The following is a 26,416-nucleotide window of genomic DNA, read 5'->3' as shown; positions in this document are numbered from 1 at the left end:
TCTCTCTCTCTCTCTCTCTCTCTCTCTCATTCTCTGTCCTCCTTCCTCTTTAATATAAAATAAAATTTTTGCAAGTAAGATGATATTATAAATGCTATTCAAATGTAAATTATATTTTAATGTATCAGCAAAAATTTACCTGATGTGAATAAAAAGTTCACCTGTAATAACAGAGTAGGTTTAGTTTTTTTGTTTACTTTTGGGGGGGGGGGGCAAACATAGCCATCATCTGATATTGTTATCTATCATAATTATTTAAGTTGATTCATAACACTGCGCAAAAAAGAATCTTCAGTTTTTAAAGCAACCTAAAACCATCTGAATCAGTGTGAAATAACAGATAGGTTTTTCAGTAATTTTATAGAATGCTCCAGAATTAGGCTTTGGTATTTAATAGAGCCTGTAACTAACAATAGTTACTTTTCTTGTAGAAGTAACTGATGTTTATTTAAAGAAGACAATTGGTTAAATCAGATGAATGCTAAAAAACCAAACTCGAACTCTAAGTAATCAAAGGTCAAGGACAAGTAGATTTGTGAAAGCAGCAATACATGACCCAAAGGTAACCTGGGGGAATAAAAGGACAAGAAAACAGAAAAATTTAGCTTTTTCACACTGTAAATATTGAAGCAAAGTGACTGCTTTAAAAAGTTGTATTTATAATTATCATCAAAAATTTGTATGAGCTAAAATTTTAATAAACATTTATTTGATGAAAACCTCAAATCTTTTAAGGTTCTCCATTGTATAAAATGTACAGCAGCATTTACAGATTAAATGCTTCCTCTTAAATAAACTGGATGGCAGTTTAAAAACAAAATCTAAATGTCCCTTCCAACATTTTCAAAGTAATTAATCTCATAAAAATTGCCAGAAGTAACTATTCCAATTTAGTAAATGGTTTAAACTAAGATGAAAGTTAAACAATCAAACAACAGAAAAACAATAGAAAATATTTACTGAGAAAACACAGTATGTAAACTTCAGTTAGCCAAAATCACAGAAGGAGGAAAGAAAGAGCCGGAAAAAAAGGAAGAAAATATGGGTGTTATATTTTAAAAATCCATGCAACAAAGACCAGGATTAACAAGGGAAGGAAGGTCCTTACACTTTTACCATAGCCCCACTATCATCCTGACATTAGCAAAACAACATAAATTATTTTTTAAAAACTAGGATTCTGGGAAACTAATGTGCTTTGACATAACCCCTTATCCCAAAGCTCTCTTTCAAACAGAAAGCAAACCATCAAATTTCTAATGTAATACTCTCTTGGAAACTGGAGGTCATAATCCCAAAGAGCCAGCATTCTCAATTTAAAGATCCACAAGTCCCAAAACACGAGTAAAGACAGATGACAGCACGGGTGCCTATTGTAAGCAATCACGTTCTCGTGTGCTTTTTCTATTGAGTGACACAAAGGAGTTAAATAATAATAAGAGTAAACTAATATTTATTAAGTGCTACTACTCCTGGAAAGTAAAATGGATAAAAGAAACACAGTCCCATGCCACATGAAGCACATGTCAGATACTTAACATACATTATAATATTTTATCTGTTTAACAACACTATAAGATATTATCTTCTTGTTTTCCAGAAAGGAAACTGAGGTTATTAGAGGTGAACTAACTTGCCCAACATCACGAAGATAATAAAAGTAAGCAGAAGAACTCAGAAGCAAATCCAAGACTGATTCTTGCCTATAACCTGTGATTTTTGTTCTACAGCCTTTAGATTCTATATGAGGGTTGTACCACCCTCTAGGGGCATTTTTGGAAATTGGTGTTTCTGGTTGTCACAATGATTAGGAGACATTACTGACATTAGGCATCAACTAAGAACATTACAGTTGTTCAATGTTCAAAAATGTCTTCCTCAACAAAGAATGATTCGGCATCCTATACAATTTCCAAATATCCTGCCAGACATTCATGTGAGTAAAAATCTTTTTGTAATTACTTGAATCTAGAATCTAACTCCATTTTACACCTAAACACATGGTGGTTTTCACCCACTTTTCCCAGAAATTTAACTAACAGGAATATTGGAGAAAATTATGAATCACTGAGAATTTGACCAAAAGGTGCTTAGAATTCCACAAAATCACACCACTCATGGCTTTCCATTTGAGTATGTACACTGCAAATTTATAAAACATGGAGGGATGCAAGATCTGTAATTGTCCCCATGTAACACAAGTGACAGGCTAAATTTCTTAATTCATTATGTCTTCTAGTCCACTTACATTCTAACTACTGAAATATATATTTCTATTATAAATTACTTCCCTCTTAATCCTCCTTTATTATGATCATGGTATTATATTAATTTCTCTATAAGTTAACATCTTTAAAAAGGTATATTAATTATGAATTTTTATATCAAGACAGTAAAGGGCTATTAGATTTTACAGGGTTGAGAATCACTCCACTATATCATTTTGCCCCTAATTGTGAAGCTAACAAGGCTATGTCCTTGGCCTTAAAATAATATAATAGAAACCATCCCAATAATAAGATTCAATGCTACTCCTTAAAACTTTCATAGAAATTACTCTCAATGTCAGAACACTTCCATATAATAAAACTAAAGTTCCTTATTATATAATTTAAATTTGTTTATTATTTTCTCTGTCATAAAATGAGATATACTGTGCAGGATAGAAATAGCTAAACTTAGAAGTATTATACAGAGGTGATTATTTATCACTCTCTCTCTTAATTGAATTTATTTATCAATCTCTCTTTTATTTAGCCACTTTTCCTGTAGGTGATCAATGAATGTCTGTTCATAGAATAATTGATTCCATAGCATTCTTATTCAATATCAATATGCCCATGAACAGAATAATCAAATATATCAACTATTTTATAAATGCTTTCTCCTCACAATAATTTTTTGATTGAGTATATAGAACCTATCATTCCCACCCAATATGTGAATTTACAAAAAGAATGTTTATTTGCAAATGAAGTAAATTAGAGCTGGCATACAATGGCATTAGCTTAATAGCTGAGTTTGAAAACTAAAGTCAAGGTTTAAAATGTTAATTGTGAATAAAATTTTTCAAGGATCCTCTAATTTTCCTAACACAAATAGAATAACTGTGCATAAGAAAATATTTATCTGTAGAAAACAGGCATCCTCTACTATCTTATGGATTTTACACTACCTTGGTATATAGAAACCTAAATTCACTAAAAAGTTTTATTAAAAAATGAGCTGTATAATTCTTTACCCTTTGTAAATCCTCATTAATAGTGAACAAACTCTCTAATACCTCTCACCTCAAAGATAAGACAAAGATATCACTGGTAATAATAATTAAATAATTCATCTACTCTAGAAATTCTACTAAAATTCAGCCAAGGGCTGCACTAAATGATTATACAAGATACAACACTATGTTGGATTGCCAGATCTGTCAAAAAGGTCTTGCTTATAAATACGACAAGCAATATACCAGATGAAGTCATTACCACTTTGAGCCACAAAAGATGACCCTACAGAATCTACTCTATATCACCTGTGAAGCAGCACCAAGGCTATGTACCATACCCTGTTGCCTACTTACCATTTCTGCCCCTATATTTCATTACATATAAGACATTATTAATGATAAGGCTGAGCATGACATACTGTATCACTGAAAAAAAAAATTCCAATAAGTCAGTCTAATAAGAAAGCCTGGCATAAAGTTAACACATCAAAGCTGCCAGTGCACCTTGGCTGGTTTGGCTCAGCAGTTGGAGCATTGGCCCGCGGACCAGAGGATCCCGGCTTCAGTTCCCACTAAGGTCACGTACCTCGGTTGCAGTTCGTCCCTGACCCCTGTTGGGGTCTTGCGAGTGGCAGCTACTCGACATGTCTCTCTCACATTGATATCTCTCTCTCTCTCTTCCTCCCTCTCTCCCTCCCGCTCTATCTGAAGATAAATGCAAAAAAAAAAAAAAACCAGTCCTCGGGTAAGGATAAAAAAAAAAAAAAGCTGCCAGTGCAATGAGAAATAAGAACTAAATTCACCAGCCAAAGTTGTTTGACTTGGGCTTTACATTGGGTAGAGAAACAACAAATCTTTGGGAATTTGAACCAAATGCTGATATTCATGTAGATTTGCAAACTGAATCCATACTACCAACAAAGTCCAAAAAATTCTCAAGCTGACAATTTAACTTAATGGCAGTCTCAAGTGGTAGTGCTAAAAAATTAGCCGCAGAAGCAAACAGATATCCTCTCTGGCAGAACTTGCCCTCAAACTCATGCCATCAGCAATTATGAGATATCACTGATTATACAAGGACTCCTAATATCAGGGATGTTAAAATATGGAAAATTACAAAACTAATAATCAATATATTAGCATACGGATACTTTAAGAAGTAAAGACAACAAGTGAAACTATGATTAGGAAATAGACCAAAAAGAACTAAGCATCTCAATATTCAAGAGTTATAAAAAGAGAAAAAAAAAGTTCTAGCTTGAGAATTATACTTGTTCATAAACTGGAAACAGCTCTTTATTAAGGAGTAAAGTAAAATGAAGTTTCAAAACCTTTCTTTGCTTTCACAAGTGTCAGTAAAATTATATAACTGTATAAGCTGTAAAGCCCAAGGATAATAATTTCTAACAAATTTTAAAAGAATCAAACCAATGAGACGTCAAATTTTTAATATACATTTTAAAGAAATTGAAATTTAATCCATTTATCTCTGAAGTCAAATAAATATGTATAAACATATACCGGTATATACATATAATAAAAGATACAGAATACATACATAAAATTCTGAATTATTGCTACTGTTCATCAAAAAAATTAAAGATGACAGGTGAATCTTTGTGTGCCCTTTCATTTTAACCAGATTCAGATTCAACATTTTATCAGTACTGAACCCATTATTACCTCTTTGGCAGGTCCTTAAGAGTGTACTTTTACTCATGTACTAATACTTATTTAATTGAGTTAATTAATCACAGCTTAACCAAAATACCTCAAACAGACCTCACACAGAATTCAAAGTGTAGCTTGAAATCTTACCCACACTCCCTTTTCTTTAAATTGGCCTGGGGGATGAAGTCAATAAATTGTCATTTAATAACATACTTGCTTTGATGATTTTTCAGTAATTTACTGTCATCCCACTTCATAATTTTTTTAGTAGAGGTTCTGGGATTTCAAATAAGATACCTCTTCCATGGGAAAACTCAGTTTAAGAGTTTTCTGCTGCCAATAAACTAGTAAGACAACCTAGCTGATAATCCTCCCACACTGTACGGTGTAGGTTCAATCACTCAACCAATGAAAGTTTAATTTGTTCCGCCAATGGCACAGAAAACTCTTCAAATGTATTCACTAAATAGATCTGAACATCAGTCTCCTGCTTTCCGTTAAGGCCTAAATTGAACTAGGTCATTCATAGGCAAAAACACACACACAGTCTGTACCTAGTAGTTTCGGTACAGTAAACATAACTAGCATTTCACTACCAGAAGCAAGGTGCTCCACTACTTATTTGCTCTGTCATCTTCTAATGGGAATTCACCGAGACTTAAGTCTAGCCTCCCCCAAGCAGCATTCTCTTCTCACTTAAAAATCACATACCCCACCCAACACAATCATGAAGACATATAACCCCTACCACACTAGTCTTTCTGGCACTTTAGATATTACTTTTACCTCCTGTCCACATACTCCCGACCTCTCTGTACTCAGATTCTTAGCCTCTATCCACTCGCTGGGAAAGTTCCCTATAACTGACATATGACATATGTATCCTGTCCACACAGTACTCTGGCCTCTTAGCCTGTGAATGACAGATCTTTATCTTCATGCCCTCCAAGGACTAGTCCTCCTAACCAACTTGCCAGATGACCTTAAATCAGCTCTATGAACGCACTTTACATTTATTACAATGAGTATGCAAAATATGGGGGAAACTTTTATTTTTCTGGCCATATGATAAAACAAAAACAATAAAAAGCATTAATAAAATAGAAAGTTAAGAATTAAAATAGTGAGGCTATGAGTTCAGTGATGGGCGCTTTCTGATAGAGTGACTAGTACTAACAAGAAAGCAGACAAGACCATTGTTATTGCCAAAGTGGTAAATAAATAAAAGGAAGAAACAAGCAGATTTACCAATATCAAATGAGCAAAAGCTTGGGTTTCAGTTCTTTTCCTTATTTTTACCACTTGAGAATAATTATTAGCAATTGATTGTTACTATCTCCAATTAAAGTCATCTTTACTTATGTGACTATTACCACAGATTTTGTTCTTATTCAAAACCATTAATTCAATAAACTTTTATTGAATACCAACCATATGCCTAAAACTAAGCATTCAGAGATAAATTAAGCATTCAGATATAAATTAAAAATAGTATCTATACTTGAGCTGCTCATAAGTTAATGGAACACACTAATAAAAATTAATCATCATACTGTTTTATGTGTTTTCATAAAACATGAATAAGAGCTGCCCTAGCCAGTTTGCTCATTGGTTAGAGCATCAACCCATGGACCAAAGAGTCTTGGGTTCGATTCCAGTCAAGGGCACACATGTACCTCAGCTGCAGTTCAATCCCAGGCCCTGGCAGGGGTTGTGCAGGAAACAACCTGTTGATGTTTCTCTCTCACCTCTCTCTCTCTCTCTCTTTCTCTCTCTCTCTCTCTCTCTCTCTCTCTCTCCCCTTCCCTACCTCCCTCTAACTCTATCTGAAGATAAATGAAAAATTATCCTCAGGTGAGGATTAAAAAAAAACCCTAAATATTAATAAGAGGTTACAGAATGGAAGGAAGAAGAAAACATGAGGGGTGTCTAATTTGTCTTGGGAAGGAAATTCACAAATAAATTTTCAATAGAAGTAACATTTCAGTTGAAAAAGTGATAATGTTTTAGTTGAATAAAGAGAAAAACAAAGAGCTTTCTCTGCACCGGAAAACTGTATACACAAACGAAAATTATAAAGAAGAATGGCACATTAATGAAACTGAAAAGAGTTCCACATAGTGGGAAAACAGTGTCCATATGAAAATACTAAACGATATTAGGATACAGTTGTATACCTTGCTAAGAAATGTGATCTTCATTCAGAAAGCAATGAAGGAGCCTTTACAGAATACTTTAAAAAGAAGTGAAAGAATCAGATTTGTCTTATAGAATAGTTGTAGAATTTGGCAAACAGTAAAGAAGGAAAACAGAGAAAGAAAAAGTTTAGACAATCCCCAAGATATGACTAGACTGATATTACCACTATTCATGGATATGTAGAATACAGGGCAAGGTACAGGCATGGAGTAAAATGGTGAAATTAATTTGAAAATGTTGAGTCTAATATGCCTGTCAATTATCCAAGAGAAAATGTTCCATAGATAACCAAAATTTCATTTGCTGCTCATGGAAAATGTTGGCACTACAAAGGTTAGGGGATTACAATAATTTAACATTTTATCTTTACAAATTATCCAATGCTGGGCACAGAACAGTGATTCATTTTAGCCACTGGATACAATGCTTTTTATTCATGAAAAAAATAATTTTCTTTTAAAGCAATCATATTTGTCAATAGAAAATACGAACTTCATTAACATTTCCTTAAACCTGAATATCTTCTAACAGAAAGTGATTTCTGATAAACCAAAAATAAAGACTACTTTATTCTTTGGGTTCCTTCACAAAATTTTGCCATTACAATGATAACTAACATTTGTATGTCCAGATCTTATGCTAAATGCTTTACTCGCATGAATTTAGTTAATCTTCATGATAACCCTATGAGATAGATAATATTATTATTCCCATCTTATCAATGAGAAAACAAAGTTATTGAGGAGTCTAGAAATTTGCCGATGATCACAGAGACGGTAGTACATAGTGGAGCCAGGGATCAGTCTAATATTAAGGCCTATGCTTATAATCACAATACTATGCCATGTGTTACAAATATATTACTCTAATAAATTAGGATTATGCCAACATCAAAATTTGTTCAGATGCTATGAAGAACTACAAATAGACACAAATAAGTGGGTACGAGTTAAAATGGAAAAGCAGTTCTTCCTAGTGAAACATCTATAGTGTAAATTTCTTTCTAGGCGCTGAGCCATACTCAGTGCGTAGTAGTCACACACAAGAAACATGCACTCTAATGCATTGCTATATAAAGGATTGCTTCAAAATCTTATTACTGTTGGAATTTCACCTTTGGATTCACTGATCCTAAAATGTACCATCCTTCATTCTTAATGCCACTTCAATTCCTTTAATGATGATATCACCATAGAGAAAAATACAGCTAGTTATAAATTAAAGCACAAGATGAATTACAGGGAAGTCTGCACCATATGAGAACCATGTGCCCATTGTTCTGAGCATCAATTTTCCAGAATGATGATGGTTCCTTTATCTATTCTCTTTCTCAACTGGTTTTAAACAACATAAGAACTTTTCACCATGTTACTCAGCATAATGTTTACTGGTATTTAGGGTCAAAAATACTAACACATGAGACTAAAGAGTATGAAGCAATGACCAGATAAGTCAAGTAATGGGCAGAAAATACAGTATCTTCAAACCCTTGAATGACGACTTGATAGCAAGTTTGGTGTAGCAGAAAATTTCAATAGCCCTGCTTTCTTAGACTGAGTCTCCTTAGAGATGGTTGAAATAAGAAACCACAGAGTCAGAACTACAGTAAAGCCATCTTATTTGATGCTAAGAGTACTAGTTCAGTTGACAGGGGAAAATAACTAATTAAAGTGAGAAATCATAAGAAAGAATATGTCTATTCCCTAAACATTACACTTAAACATAAAACACAAATTATATTAATTCACTAATCTTTTGGTGTAGATATAAGCCAAGGACTTCACATTCAAGTTCTGCCTCATCTTACACCTTTAATGGATCATCTATAATTACTATTTTCAACTTTAAAGAAAAGAAAGTTCCTGTTCCATAGAGTTGTGAGGATCAAATAAAACCTTTGAAACAGTGCCTGATACTAATGAGTACCCAATAAAAGCAAATATTTTCATTAGGTTCACAGATCTTAGTTTACAAAAAAAAAAAAAACTATGTTAATTCATCTGATCTTTTCATTAACCCTTTGAGGTAGACTAGTATTTATTAATATTCCCATTTCCCAAATGAGAATACTTGAGGTAAACAGTATATAAGTGATAAACACCCAATAAATAGCATAGATGAAGCCTGAACCCAGCTCTAGAGCAAAGTAGGCAGTCGCTCTTGAATGAGTAGGTATAGGAAAAGGAGAACTAATAGAGAATAGAGGAAGACCAATCATATCTCCCAGTAAACAGCCTTTCACAACTAACACCTAAGCTGGAAGAAACAAAGCAATATAGACCTAGAAACCTGTTTACCTAACCAATTGTACACTATGGTTGGTCACAGATTGATTAGGGGGTACAGCAACAGCTTTAAGCTACTACTCATTGAATTGAGAAAGGTCTTAAGTACATTTCAAGAAAACATTTGTTTAGGATACAGAAGACACCCAACATACCAATGTTACTATGTTACAACTACAGTATTTACTGTTACAGTATTTACAACCACATTTTATTGAGAAATTTATTTATTTATTTATTTATTTGGGGGGGGGGGTACATGCCCTTAGGCGGGAATGGAACCCAGGACTCTCTGGTCCACAGGCCGATGCTCCAATTGCTGAGTCAAACCGGCCAGGGCAAGAGAAATATATTATTTTAAACTGACAAAATTCTTTTCCAAAAGTTGACATAAAGTTATTTAGAATAAGTGGCTCTACTATTTATCAAACAGCAAATTAATGCTGCACTGCTATTCGGTTAGGTATAACCAGAAATAAAGCAGTCCAAGTAGTATTGCAGAACTACAGATGAAAGAGGGATTCACAGACAAGGGCATATGAACTTATGATAGAGGGAGCCCTACAAAATTTTGCTCATCCTTGGCTACACACACATATACACACTGATTTGCTTAAAGGGGTATAAATCAAGCAGCTGCAAAGAAGGTTTTTTAAAACAGGATTAAAAAGGGAAAAAAAATAGAAACATATAAGTCTGATCTTGTAAATAAAACTTTTCTTTGGGGCACATGCTCCTTCTAGATGAGCAGGCTGTAGTTATACATTCATGTATCAAAACAGAGAAAAGAAAACTACTTAACTCATGTTAATTATACCTTTACTTTTTAAATATAAGGAAAAAGAAAAGAATCTGTAAGTTTAGCACAACAGAATAAACAACTGAAACATAAATTCATATTAAATGTGGAGTCATTCTACTGATGAAAATAAAAATATACTAATACAATAACAAAAGAAGTATTTGCCAAAGCTGCACTAATTATCTCCCCCTACATAATTTTACTTAAGCCTTACAAAAACCTAATTAGTGCATGTTAGTTTTTTGTATTCACTACCTTTAATCTCTAAAGTAAATCCTACAAGGCAGTGAATTTGTTATACAAATTTTACAGGTGAGAAAACAAGACTAGGGAGATTTGAGTAAATTTTAAGTCACAAGGACAATTAAAGGAAACAGGTATTTGAAAACAGGTTTACCTAATTTCAAAGTCCAACCTCTTTCTAAATAGAGCTAGGCAAGTGAAATTGAAGAAATGATTTGTGAAATAATTTCAAGAGTAGAATAAAAGCATTAAAACCTTCTAGGAAAAATAAACTCACATGTTAATAACTAAGCTACTCACATGATATCTCGGAAATTTCCAAATAGAGAAAACCTTACTTAAAAAAAATGGTTTAACCATGACATAGACATGAAAGACTTATTTTAATTCTCTGCAAAGTTAACCATTTACTTTTTAAATTTTGTAGTTACACTTCTTTAGCATCAATTATTTGAAAAATAAACTTTAAGTGCAAAATAATACACCTAAACATGCCTTTAATAATTTACTGTTACGCAAGTTCACAAAGATAAATGTTACAAAATTGTTTTCATCACTTTTTACGTTAATACAAAATTAGAAAATTCCCTATATCCACCAATAATAATTTCACCAAGGAGACATTAATTATATTAATTTCATTGTAGGCATACAACAAAGTGCTACAATGTGATTTAAAATTAGGATGAAAAGCTCTACTCATTGGCATAGAAAGATGCCTTTAAAACACTGGGAAGTGAAAAAGTAGGTACAGAAGAGAATGCAAAATATGAAATCACTTATGTAGACTTGTATATTTATGTATCTAAGCATAAAAAATTATCTGAAATATTGTTTACCAAAATATTAACACTATTTAATCTTTAGATCATACTGTGTTTTAGATAGTTCCTAATACTTCTATATATTTTTCTGTTCTTTTTAAATTTTACAGTAAGCATATAACAGTGAGAATAAAAGGGTATTTTCATTTTGGAAAAAAAGAAGAATGAATCAGCACATGATTTTACATATTAATCAATATAAGTACAATGAGGAATATATCTGTTATATAAACCCTTAGAAACCTAGACAATACATACAAATGATTAAAAAACAAAAATTTTTAAAAACCTGTCTGTTACTTTAAAAACAAAAATAGGTGGATACGTTTCCAAATCTTACTCAAAAAAAGTTATGAACATGACTGCAAGTTTATTAAAAATTTATGGGTATTAGAACAACATATGCTTTTCATATACTTAACCTGGTCTGGCATAGAAATGTTATGTACTAATGTAATATCTGGATACATAATTAAAAGAGTCACAAAAAAGGCAAGTGAATTGACTCTAAATCCATTTTAAATATTAATAAATATTTATATTATATATACAGGGTGAGGTAAAAGTAGGTCTGAGTATATGAAAGTTTTTTCTTGTATTATTATTTATTAATTATAATATTATTTTCCATATGAACTGCAAACCTACTTTTGTCCCACCCTGTGTATGTGTGTATATATGTATATAGATATATACATATATTCTGTCATTTTTATTTTAGCATGACCTATGACCACTCAGATTCTTCCTTTCTTTCAAATTCAGAACAGATCCCTGCTGATTCTATTATTTAACCTTTTTTAAAACACATTTCAAAATATAGTTCTCATTAACTCTTTTCCATTTATACTATTCATAGGCATATCATTAATCCTTGCATAAAGTTACTACATAAATTAAAAACTACCTTATGTATTAACAAAATACAATTTCTGACCTATTTCTATAATTCTTTTCTACTACTTAGTTATTATAATTATCTGTAAAATCTAAGTGTGCCATCAGTATAATGCCTCTAAATATGTGATCAACTATTTGTCAATGAGGATGGTATCTTACACTTTTTAATACTGACAAATATTTTTAACAAATCAACTTAAAAAAAGAAACTGGTCAAACACGATTATCTTCAACACTGCCTATAGCCAACCAGCCTAATGATGTCTTCCTCAATTTTATTTCCTTCTGTTTGATACTATTATAATACAGAAATTTTGTTACAATAATAATTTTATTGTCATCTGCCTGAAAAATCACTGTAATAAATAACAATATTATAAACAAATTCCAGAGGAGCTGAATAGACACCTCTCCAAACAGGACATACAAATGGCCAAGAGACATATGAAGAAATGCTCAACATCACTAATCATCAGAGAGATGCAAATTAAAACAACAATGAGGTATCACCTCACACCTGTCAGAATGGCCGCCATCAACAAATCATCAAACAAGTGTTGGCGAGGGTGTGGAGAAAAGGGGACTCTAATACACTGCTGGTGGGAGTGCAGACTGGTGCAGCCACTATGGAAAACAATATGGTGCTACCTCAAAAAATTAAAAATTGAACTCCCATTTGACCCAGTGATCCCACTGCTGGGAATATACCCTAAGAAGCCTGAAACACCAATCAGGAAGAATATATGTACCCCCATGTTCATAGCAGCACTATTTACAATAGCTAAGATCTGGAAACAGCCCAAGTGTCCACCAGTAGACGAATGGATAAAAAAGCTGTGGTACATATACACAATGGAGTACAATGCAGCGGTAAGAAAGAAAGATCTCTTATCCTTTGAGATGACATGGAGGGACCTGGAAAGTATTATCCTAAGTGAAAGAAGCCAAGCAGAAAAAGACAAATACCACATGATCTCACTTATATACGGAATATAATGAACATAACAGTCTGAGGAATACAGTAGACCCAGACACATGGAAGTAGGGCACAGACTGACATCCCTCAGAAGAGGGGATGGGGGGTGGGGGGGTGGGAAGAGATAAACCACAGAACTTATATGCATGTATGCATGACCAATGGACATGGACAACTAAGCCGGGGACAGGGTGGAGGGGGGGGGGTGGGGGGGCCAATGAGGTAAAAAGGTAAAATATCTGTAACAAAAAAATAAATAAAAATTCATATAAAATAAATAAATAAATAAAATAAAAAAATAAAATAAAATAAACAAATTCACTTGATTTATGATATGAATGGTGACCTCTTCAAAGGGGTGTCTTTATACAATGGACAAACAACACAAAGGTATTCAGTGCCTGGTACTGTAATCATTTAATAGATTAAGAAAACAAACCAAGTGAGATCAAATGATTTATGCAGACTGGATGCCATAATTAAAGTTAAAATTCAAGAGTCACAGCCTCAAAGTTACAGATCCATTTTTCCCTTCATACAATATGAATCTTTTCTTATCTATGCTCTGTCTCCATATTTTCTAAAAATCCTCTCTGAACTAGACCTAAAAATAGTAGTAAAAAAATAAACAAAAATTAGAAATAATTTGTTTGTTCATAAGCAGTTGTGACTCAAAATAAACCACAGCCTGTATTTTAGAAAAAATTTAAATTTTTGCACACAAATGGATCTAATATATAAAATTTACCTCAGAATGGCCATATGTGAAATATATTTTGTCATCATAATACACAAATCCATTTTAGCTTCACTTAAAATAAACAAATTGTTGTTATTATATCTAAATTATTTTATATTTTTAGTGATCTGAGTATATGTGATCAACTTGAGCAAAGTAAAATTATCTTGGTCTATATGTTTAATTTTTTAATTTTAAATATATAATATCTAAACATGATCTTTTATGCTAAAAACTTTGGAGGCTTGCTTACTTGAGAGGTCATAATCATTAAAAGTAACAAATAAAGCTGGTCAGTAATCTAATTGATCACATCTCCCAGAAGGCAAAAAACATAGTGAATGACAACAGAACTCAACATTTTCCAGCTGCTGAAAAATAGAGTCTTTCAACATTTGGATGTATGCAGGCATCTTATTTTCCCAGGATTTCAAAGTCCACATGCAGGTTGCTGTTCAGCTATTATAAATGAGTAATTCAAGTAGGGCATGACTGCTTCTGGTATTAACTTGATAAAGATGTTTCACTCCGAATGCATCAACAGTTGTGTTAAGTCATCCCTTTCACAGGCTGACTGAGGATTACTTATGCTATGCTTTGTTAACAATGAATCCAATAATTTTTTAAAGAAAGGTTTATTAACTTCTGCATTTGCTCTTCTAAGGCTAAAAATTAAGTTCTACTTAATAATTAACTCCAAGCTAAACCATATAAATTAAATACAATACAATGATCCCAATATTTATTTAAATTTTTAAAAAGTTTAGAAAACAAAAGCTTAATTTCAAGTGTTCCAATCATTGTACAATTTTTAAATTATAAATGATTATCTGATTATAGTTATCTGAATATACTGAAATACTTTAGAAGAAAAACTACCTCAGCATAAATATACACTAAACGCATTTTAACAAATTATACATTTTATAGTTTTACAAAACTGTGGACTTGAACTAATACTAATTACCAAACATTTAACACAAACAATATAAGCCAATTGAAAGTATTCGCAATGCTTAAACAATAAAAATTTTCAACTCTCATATGCAGTCTTCTATCATTCCAGTTTAAATTTCAATCCTTTGAGAAACCTTTCCTAGTAACACTCAACACACCCTTCTTCCATTCAAATTAACTGTTCCCCTCTATTTTCAGATAGAAGTACTTTTCTTCCAATCAATTATAGCATTTGTTAAAGTTAAGCTTGTTTTTAGAATTAGCTGTACATGTACACTACTCAGTGGGGCCCTGTACTCAACACCTTTTATACCAGCCTCTAGCAGTGTCATGCATGCAGCTAGCAGCTAATAAAAAAACTAAATAGAATTCATGAACTAAAGAATTAATGATTTAAGGTCTGAATTTCTCCCTAGTCTTTGTTCTATAAGTTCTAGAGTTAAACTCCTTGGGTTCTATTTAAAATGGATAGAATGATACCTGACACAGAGGAACAACTAGAAAAATATTAATATTACACCAATTGTCTCTATTGCCTTGACTCAAACTTGCTCTGGTTCCTTTGTTCCTCATCACAATGTAAGGCATGCAACTGTATACCCAAATCTCCAAACCAGAACACTGGGTGTTTGCCTATTGTTCCCTTTCCCTTAGCCACCATATTCAAACAGCCACCAACACCTGTTGATTCTAACATGTTACAATACCACAAACTTGTGTAATTCTCTGCACTGACATTATCATTTTTTCACTGCAACATTTTCCTACCTATTCTCCCTGCCTCCTGTCTTTTACCCTCATCCACACTGCTACCTAAATTAATTTCTAAAGCATAAATATGATAAAAACTTTCAATTGCTCCCTTTGATACTCAGTCCAAAATCTTGAAAATGACTTTTCAAGGCCTTTCAAAATCTGAAGGGTCTTGCTGATTTCATCAAGAATTAACTCTCACTGTATTCCCATTCCATTCTAAACTACTGTTGCACAAAACTGTTACAGTTTCTATAAACCTGACCCATTGTTTCTCCTCTAGCTCATAATTAAGATAGAATGTTAGAAATGACCGGCTCCAGTAATCCTTCCCCAAATCCCACATCTGCGTAAAGAGTTCTCTCAATGTGAACTCCTGCTCTCTTGTTTTACAGAAATATTTTAACTACCTTTTATCTGCCTACCTGTATGTCTCCCTCTATGAACTATAAGTTAAAATGGTCTTACTTACCTTTATATTCTAAGATTCTGGCATGAAGTAAATATGTACTGAATGAATTATGATAACTACCAAAAAAACAGACAAGAAGAGTCAGTCTTACCTCTTCCACTGATTTGCTGTTTTCTGATGTCAATATTTGACCATCTGTGAAGTATTTACTTTATGCTTTCTTCTGTACTAGAAATGATCTTGAAAGTCTCTCCCCCATAAAACATATCTATTCTTCTACACAAGATTAGTAATTATAACAAAATCATACTTTAAGAATAACTGGCAATTAATGATTTAATAATATCAAATTGATTTTTAAAACAACTTATACCCATTAACTGCTAGTTTAATGTTGCATATTCTTCCTTCCCTCTTTCCTCTCTGTTCAGTGGCTGCCCATCACCAGTCAAAGGGTTTTAGTCCCATCATCTCCATTCTTACCACAAAGATTATATACTAAACTCTGCATGCCTTTCATCAACAATAACTCATTATATCTGATTTCCATATATGGGCATGAAATTTTCTATCTTCTTTAAATTCTTTACTTTTCTCCTTCCTGTCCCTCTGCCAATTTCTATCCAGTCACCCCAAGAAATGTTCTATTTCTCTACCTGAGTCCAGAAGTAACCTTAATCATAGCTAATAATCATAAATAATGCTTGAATGAAGAAAAAATAAACTATTTGGAAATGAAGGTAAAAGAAAAAAAGCAGCATTATGATCAATCTCTATTGCCCTGGAAATGCCAGTAACTATTTTTACATATCTCTCTGAACTTGTCTTTTCACAATTCCATTCTCCTAATGAAGTCTACTAGTACCTGCAGTAGAACAATTTTAGATACTACATTCATTGATTTTATTTACTCTCTCATTAAAATACTCTTTCTAGAGTACTGATTCTTACTGGTTTTCATTACAATTATAGGGTATTTCACCTTCATTGTGTATTTAACAACAACAACAAAAAGAATTTTATGAGCTGGCCTGAAATTATTACTATGATAAGTCTTTGAGGTTCCTCTGTAAAAATTCATTCAAATATTAAAAGAGCTAACTTTCAAGTGAACACTTAAATCAAAACTCATCGAAGGTTTTCTGTTTTGTACTATCCCAGAAAGTTGACTAATGATAAAATAAACTTTCAATTATATTTTAAAAATATATCTTAATTATAAATAGAAAACAAATTATAAGAAAAATAAAGTCACTAAACTAAAACTATCTAAGGAAAAATACAAGTTATACTACCTTGAAATACAGTATTTTATTCAGATATACACTAAGAATCCCCAAAACATCTTTAAAAAGCCTGTAGCTTTCAGAGCAAAATGTGCTTTGAAAGTAAAATGTTATTTAATTATTAAAGAAATATAAGAATTACTGTGCAAAAATGCCTACTTGTGAGCAAAATAATCATTATAATCCATAAATAACTTAGTTAAAAAAAGTATTTTGAAAAAGAAATATTTTAAAATAGTTTATATTTGCAGAAAATAAATACCACATGAGAGTTATAAATATAAATTAAAAATGATTCATAATCCCATCAAGCATTAATAATTATTAAAAAGTGATTTTTCTGTGTATAATACTGAATATAGATGGAAATATATTTATATGCATATGTTAAAAATATTTTTAAAAACTACATATAATTTTATTATAGGTAGGTTTGTATTTTTCTTTTATTTTATTTTTCTTTATTGATTTTAGAGACAGAGGAAGGGAGAGGGAGAAAAAGAAACATCGATGAGATAGAACACTGACTGGCCACCTTCTGTACACCCCCCACTGGGGAGCGGGCCCACAACCTGGACATGTGCCTTAACCAGGAATTGAACCAACAACATCCTGGTGCATGGGTCAACACTCAACCACTGGGCCACACCAGCCGAGCTATATTATATTATATATTATGAATATATATATTATATATATTTTTTTTTTATACAAGCTATTAATAGGAACATTTTCCTATGATATATGTTTCCTATTGGCTAATTTCAAAAAAGTTCTTCTACAGACATAATGTAGTTTATTTTATAATTTGCCTAATATTTGCCTACAAGATGATTTGTCATTATTATATATAAACTGATATAAAAACCCTAACATTTTAAATATCAGTCTTTAAATGCATCTTGGATTATTCTCATAGGATATAGTCTTGAAAGTGGTATAATCAAAGAATGACCACTCTTAAGTTCCTTAATGAACTGTATTAATTGATTTCTACAGAGTTTCTACCAATGCATAGTCCTATCAGACTTCTAAGAATGTGCTCATCTCATAAATTTCTCAGCTTTCAGTTTAATAATTATTAAATATCAATTTCACAGGTAAAAATTATTCCTTTTTATTGTTTTAATACCCATTTCTTAAGCTTCATTAAATTAAATTTTTTTGTGTGTTTTTGATCATTTGTATCTTACTTTTGCCTCCTTTTGGCCATTTTCCTGTGGTATATTTCTATTTTTGCTTTTGTAGCTATTTATCAGTAATTGCGTTCTGCACAACTTTGTCTACTATATTCTTGAAAATACTTCCACAGTATTGCAGAATTCTATCTTTTAAGTGGAAAAAAGTGAAATAAGATAATATTTACATTTGAAAAAAGATTTATTATAATTTATATAAAACTATATCATGCATTTAACTCTCTTAAGAAAAAAATACACTGAAATTAAAATGCAATAATCAAGAGAATGTTACTTCTGTAAAAATTTGGGAACTCCTCTTTCTTGTGTATATGCGCGCGCGCGCACACACACACACACACACACACACACACATTCTCTCTCTATATCTAAAGCAGTGCCTACAGAGTAGGTATTAAAATATCTACTGTATAAATGCTTTTCCCAGGAATGCTCTTTAATAAATTAGAAGACATGATTTACCTAAAAATCAGATTAGAACATTTAATTTATTTACTTAATTAACAAGAACAAAACAAATTAAAAAGCCTGTTTGGGGAAAGTAGTACATATTGACTTAAGTACCTTGCTGAAGGAAACTGAATATGACAAGATTTCAAAAGTTAAAATCAAGTTAGAGTCTACAGAATTAGACAATTATTTAACAATCAATACCTCTTTAGGACATGAGGAAACTGTTACTTCATTACTGCCCTCTGCCGGTGGCATTATTTCCTTTTAATTTTACCTCCATGTACTGAATCTTTACCTCACAATTACTTCTGACCTGCCTCTGTATTGAAACCACCTACACTAAAAATAGCCTGCCCATCTGGAATTCAGTAAGCTTACAGGGAAAAGTTGTGCTTCAGTGAAAAGCTCTGCATTGTTTAGAGTACACCCTTCCTTGTTATCTGAGTCTAATTCTATGGGGACTCTGCACCTTTCACTGCCTTTGAGCTTTCTTATATCTGTAAATTGTAGGTAACTGAAAGCTATGAAAAATTATTCTTGATTATAAATAAAAATAATTGTGACAAGTAGAAGTTAAATTGACTTCCCTTCCCTAGTGTGGAAGAAGCTAATTTTGTATCCATTTTCAAATTTGTTACAGTATCACTAATTTATTTACATCTCTTTTTATTAAATTCTCCTTGGATCTAATTGTAACATCTGCCTGGTTCTCTCATTGAAAATGATTTTTAAAATCTTTAACATTTGTCCATTTTATTTTCGACACTCATGATTATCTAAAACATGATTGTTTAAAAGTCATGATTTTACTTTTTTAAAAAAATATTCTTTAACAGGATAAATCCAGACTATATTTTTCTCAAACAGACCAATTTAGAAATAAAATGATGTGGGCCTATAGAAAATAGGGCTATGCCCAAATGACAAAATCATTTCCTTTGGTCCCTACTCTATTTCCCAAATACTCATCATGTACTTGTCCTAATCCTCACCTTTAGAAAATCCTAGTTTCATGGGGAAGAAATCCTATAAACAGTTACGACTGTTCACTGTGTGATATGGTCAAAGTACTGTGATGGTGCTTAGAAGGGAGTAACTGATTGAGAAAGAAGAGAAGTAATGGCAAAAGTCTGAGGAAGGTAAAAATAAACACACAAAAAAAACAAAAACACTCGGAAAAGGGCTCAAACTCTCCTACATTAATGAACAACTGACCCACATCATTTATTTACAAATCAACACAATGACATAGGATATTTCCTATGTATACTGTACGGGGATGCAAAAGTGATCTGTGCAATCAAGTTTCTTCTAGAGCAGCGGTTCTCAACCTGTAAGTCACAACCCCCTTGGGGGTCAAACGACCCTTTCACAGGGGTCGCCTAAGATATAACAGTAGCAAAATTACAGTTATGGAGTAGCAACGAAAATAATTTTATGGTTGGGGGTCACCACAACATGAGGAACTGTATTAAAGGGTTGTGGACCCTTAGGAAGGTTGAGAACCACTGTTCTAGAGGGATGGAACAATTAGGGGAAGAGTCAGGTAGCAAATACTGATGTGAATTTCACAACTGAGTAATTGATTTCCTACTGGTTCACTAAGACTTCTTATTCTTCTTTTGGCCAATAGACAACTACTTACTGCCAACTTCAAAATCTTGACAGGAAATGCAAAAATAGAACTTACTTAAAACACATGTCATTTTCAAACATATAAAATAAACTTAAATAATAATAAGCTTTTTGATCCATATAAAAGTATACAAAGCATTACACATTCTGTGGTGAGTTCACTTTCAGTCCATTACAACTGGAAATATTTCTTGTATAGTAATCTACTATTTACAAATGAAGGTACTACTTATTTACTTTGAATACCACTTTCCTTTTACTATACAAGTAGTAAAAAATAATGCAAAAATGTTGACCTTGTGATATAAATGAGGGAAACAACTGGTCACCCACAAGGCTCAAGGGATTTCTCACATTGGCTTCCTTCCAGAATCTGGGACCTTTCAAAGGAGCAAGCAAAGTAATTTCCTGTTGCTTTTTAGTCTGTTCCTGACTCATAGCACCATGGCATTCAGGAGACATTTCAATCTGGAAGGAGGTTAGATTCTTGGACTAAGTAAAGGATTTGCTGTTCCTAGATTCAGAACTGCATACCCATAGGCTTACAGAGTTAACTTGAAAAATTTAAAGTGGATAGGAATCATTTGGAAGTAGAGAACAAGGTAGGAAAGGACAAGACTCAAGAAAAAACCCTTAAGTTGTGAATGAAAAAATACTTAATATATATTACTATATTATACAGATTAATAATTAATGTTTGCCTTATGTTTTATAGTTTAAAATGCACTTGAAGATATAATTTAATTTAATCTACACAATAATCCTAGCGATCAAATAAGCATATCCTCATTTTACAGATGAGAAATCAACACTCAGTAAGGTTGACTTACTCAAAGTAATATGGTTTACAGTGGATGAATTCGGACTTAGAATATAAGCCTTTTTATAATTCATTCATTCATTCAGCCTTAGTGTTTATGTGCCTACCTTTTCACTATATTAGAAGTTTCTCTATAGCAGAGATGTCCATGTATCATCATATTTCTGCACAGAGAAAACTTGTAACTAATATATGTTGGATAAACAAACAGATGATTATACTATACAAAAAAAAAAAAAAAAAAAAAGGACGTCAAAGACATATTAAAATGCTTTACTTCAATAAAGATGAATTTGAGAATCAACAACACAACTTGAAAAAATGTTTTAAATATATAGCTTCTTTAATATATATATATAAATATGTTTTCAACATATTTGTAAATTCCCTTAATTACTATACTAAGAAGAAATTTACATTTCTTGCACCTAAAAATATTGTACTGTGTTATTACAAGGTATTTATTAAACTTTTTCCAAAAATAATTACCATCAAAATGCATTTTGTAAATATTTTACAAACCTTTCAGTGTGTGTGTGTATGTATGTCTGTGTGTGTCTAAACAGAAAAAAAATTTTAACTGGTAGGATAAAAAATTCTCTGTGCTACAAATGCAACATTGCCAAAAGGCTATGTCCTGTTTAACTATCATAATCCTTTAGAAATTGTTTACATTATGACTAAAAATCACCTTGCTCCTATATTCCCACAACTAGTTCGTATGGTAAAGAGATCAGTAAACTTACTTTTATGCGTAACATCTTTAACATTTGCTCCCCTTTCTGTGCTTGTGATTAAATGTAACATTTTGAAATCCCAAAGTTCTGAGAAAAACATAAATCCTTGTCTCACAGCTGCTGTTTGACTCTGGAAACACATGCATTTTCTTTTCAAGCATCTACCATCAAAACTCCCAAAGGGCTTTGACTGGAGAACACCTGCATCTCTTCATTTAGTTTCAATAACAGAGTCTAAACTCCAAAATTACAAAAATAGACGCTCTGTTCAGCTGTAGTTACATTTTGCCCCTAATTCCCGTGAACAAAATGCTAGGAGCATGAAATCATTCAGGCAAGCTCTGTCATCAAGAGGATAAGATTTTTTGCACCAGAAGCCCAGTGGGAACATGATAGAAAACTGGCAACAATTACAGATAAAGTACATAGTAAAGTCCTCCGGGAGGAAAGAGGAAATGTAATAAGATAGATGGGTATAATTTTTACACATTTATGCCCAAACCACAAATGTGAATTGTCTTTAATTGCTACAATATATAAGCATTCTTACTCATGTGTTCTGTCAAAAATACTAAAAATATAACCTTGAGGTAATTCACTTAGTTCTACATTGTAAGGAGAATTTTTTTGACAAAAATAAATTCTTCATTAATTAAAATTTACAATCTAAAACACTGTCCCCATTTAAAAAAAAAAAAAAAGAACTCCTGAACAATTCTTATTTTAACCAACCAATACTGAATGTGGAAATAAGAGTGTATATATTTACTGGTATGTTTTAATCAAGAGAGAGAACCACCCCACAATTTATGAATTTCCAGAGACTAGAATTGTAATAGTGACTTTCTTTTCGATAACAATGATCAAAAGTTGCCAATATTTTAAGGGTAAAAATTACAATAACTTTTATTAGGACAATCTACTAAAGTTAAAAACTTTATTTCAAATACTGACTACTACACTGGGAAATAGGAAGATCAGCTTAAACTATATTATATATATAGCTATATATAGATATACAGATATATATAGATATATATATTATTTTATCCTCACCCAAGGACATTTTTTCACTTTTTGTTCAGATAGAGCGGGAAGGAGAGAGAGAGAGAGAGAGAGAAAGAGAAACATGGATGTGAAAGGTACACATCGAGTGGCTGCCACCCGCAAGACCCAACCAGGGCCGGGGACAAACTGCAACCAAGGTACATGCCCTTAGCGGGAACCAAACCCAGGTATCTCTGGACCACAGGACGATACTTTAACCACTGAGCAAAACCGGCGAGGGCAAACTATATTCTATTTAAATGACATTCTAGAAGGAACACTTGTTTTCCATTATTTTATAATAATACCATAATCACATAATTCTATTTTTCTAATCTTAGAAAGACATATTTTGCTTTTTATATATTAAAAGCAAAATAGCATGTTCATCTCATTCTACTTGTATAAAAACTTATACAAGCCAAAAAGATACTTTAAAAGCTATCCTCTTTATTAATAGTGGACCAAAATCAATTACATGAAATTTCATAGGAATAAATAAATTCTTCATGCAAATGCATAAATTATTATAGACATAAAATATGGAAAACTATCTTTAGAGTGGTTTATGTGGGGGAAAAAACTCTGGCTTCCGGTGACACATAAATTCAAGACAAATAGTAACTAAATATAAGTTCACTATACAAATCTGGAGAATATACTTTGTACCTTGTGCTCTGTGTTGGATTGTGTTAAGTTTTAAAAGAGAAATTTTCAAACATGTAGTGGAAGTAATCAGTAATGCAAAGAATCTGAAGACAAATCATAAGGGAAATGACTAAAATACATTTAATATGTTTAGTGTGGACTATTTAGTTTAAAAAAAAAGATTTTTGGAACATCTACCACATGCAGGGGAGAAAGAAGGAGAACTGAGCTAGTTCTGAAATTTGACAGCATTAAGAGGGAAGTTTTATTAATGGTGCATTAATTTATATAATGAATAATAGAGTATGAAATGGGGTGAGGGATTATACTGAGTTTAGTTCTAAATGTATTAGGCACCATTAAAATATACACAGGGATAAGGTCAAGAGCTGTCTGAAATGTGGAGTCTGGATCTCAAAAGAAAATAAATGGTTGGTTGTTTGAGTATATATAATCCAAATAGAAAGATGAGGACCAATGCATAATCAGTCTTAGAAAGGACCTATATTTAAAGCACAAAAGAAAGAAACCTATTTGAAGTGGAAAATGAATATAATTCAGCAAGGAGAACCAAGAAACTACATTGTTTTGGTGTCAAGAATTCTGAGCCTAAGATTTTTATCCTACAACTGTGTCTTGCATACTGTAGAAGATAGGAGATTCCTGAGTCAAAGGACTGTATGCAGAGCACAGCAGCATGATTATCAACACTTTTCCATCAGTTTCCTTTACTCCCAGGTTCCATAGAGGCGATGACAAAAATGTATCCAGATGGGTGCCTGCACAAGCAGTGGAATGCATGATAAGAGATGAAACCTGAATTGAGGTGTCTAATCTTTTTTCATGGTCAGTAAGCATACCTTCCATTGCCTTCAAAAGGAGACACTAGGTTTTATCTTTCAAGGTTGTTAATAAACACACAAACACCTCTGAAGTGACAGTCCAGAACAAAGGGTATGCAAAAGATATTCACAAGATATGCAAAAACACAAAAGACCTATAGAGAGTTGTTTTTTAATACCTGAAAGCCAAGAGAGACTAAGGTTTCAACAAAAAGGCTATGGTCATATGATAAATGCCAAAGACTAAAGAGGATGAATACTGACAAAGGGAAATAAAGCCAACAAAAATAAGATAATAATGGTTTTTGGGGGGCATATTAAGGGCTGATCAATTATTTCATGTTCCTTTTAGGAATAAAACCAGACCAAAAAATGACATTTATAATCCAATGAACAGAGGATCTAATAGTAATTAGAACTGTGCAACAAAGAAAGATACTAATAGATATTCTCTCCAATGGTAGACGTATGCAGAAGAAATAAAAGTGTTATCATAATTAGCTAATTAATATTAATGATAGGAAGAGAGCAATGGGGAAGCCAAACATTATAAGCATGGTCATCTAGGCAGCTTAACCAGGAAGCTACAGCTTCACACTCCCCAGTTCATTCCAAGCAGATCACTGAGGGGAAGAGATGGAACAAAGGGATATATGGGTGCATGAGCAGTGAATTCGGCATTACACAGGGAAGATGCTTGCCTGTCTGTCTAGCCTGGGTAACAATGGATTGGTTAGAAGGGTGCAGCCACTCCAAGCACATGAAATCTTGGAAGGTTAAAATGCCTAGACAAAGAGTTCTCTTACCCCTTATTCCCTTTTCTCTCTTGCTCCATGACCTAACACTCGACAGAGCACTTGCCTCCATAACCATTGGGCCTTAAGACGCCACATGGCCCATGGCCATGTGTACCCCACACCCGATGGACTGCAACTAGGAGTGAAGCTAAACTAGCTACATGCTGAATTGGACCATACTTAAAAAAACTTTTTTTTCTTTATTGATTTTAGAGAGAGAGGAAGAGACAGGGAGAGAGGAATAGTAACATTGATGAGAGAGAACACTGATTGGCTGCTTCCTGCATGCCCCACACTGGGGATTGGACCCACAACCTAGGTGTGTGCCCTGACCAGGAATTGAACCAGAGACCTATTGGTGCATAGATCAATGCTCAACCACTGAGACACACTAGCCAGGCTGGACCATACTTTAATATGGAACAGAAATCCTGGACAGTGACCTTAATTCTGTTCCTGCTGAAGACAAGATTAGACTTCTTCTATAGTGAGACAAAAAGAGATGGGACCTTGGAGAGAAACCCCTTAATTTTACATCATCAATAAAGGTTTCCATGAATCCCCCTCCTCCCACAGTGGCCTAAGAAAATTATTTTCCTTGCGGCACTCCAAGAACTCCACGTTCACCGATAACAAAAGGAGGAAGAGACATGGGGACAGAACAAGGAAGGAACAACATTAAGAACATACTATTTATCTGGCAAATGCATCCATTCATTCAGCAAGTGATTTCTCAAGCTTTCCCTATATGCCAAGTAATGTCTAGATGCTGAAGATAATGGTAAGTAACCAGTGACTAACTCTGGCCTCACGAAACTCACTGTCAAATGATGAAGACAGACAGCATTCAAATCACACAACTACATAAATATACACTTGTCAATAAGTGTTATGAAAGTATAGTAAACTATAAAAATAAATGTAACAGAGGTATTTAGCCAAATTTGTTGTTGGTAGGGAAAAGGCAA

General features: G+C 32.8%; 1 protein-coding gene across 6 annotated transcripts in view; it reads right to left on the bottom strand.

The window, feature by feature from the left end:
• VPS13B (vacuolar protein sorting 13 homolog B) overlaps positions 1-26,416 on the bottom strand; it is an 867,799-nt gene that overhangs the window by 594,121 nt on the left and 247,262 nt on the right. The window lies entirely within an intron of this gene.

Source organism: Molossus molossus, unplaced genomic scaffold (genome assembly GCF_014108415.1).
Source record: "Molossus molossus isolate mMolMol1 unplaced genomic scaffold, mMolMol1.p scaffold_m16_p_16, whole genome shotgun sequence".
NCBI classification, from domain to species: domain Eukaryota; kingdom Metazoa; phylum Chordata; class Mammalia; order Chiroptera; family Molossidae; genus Molossus; species Molossus molossus.
This window is presented reverse-complemented; position numbering and strand designations above follow the sequence as displayed.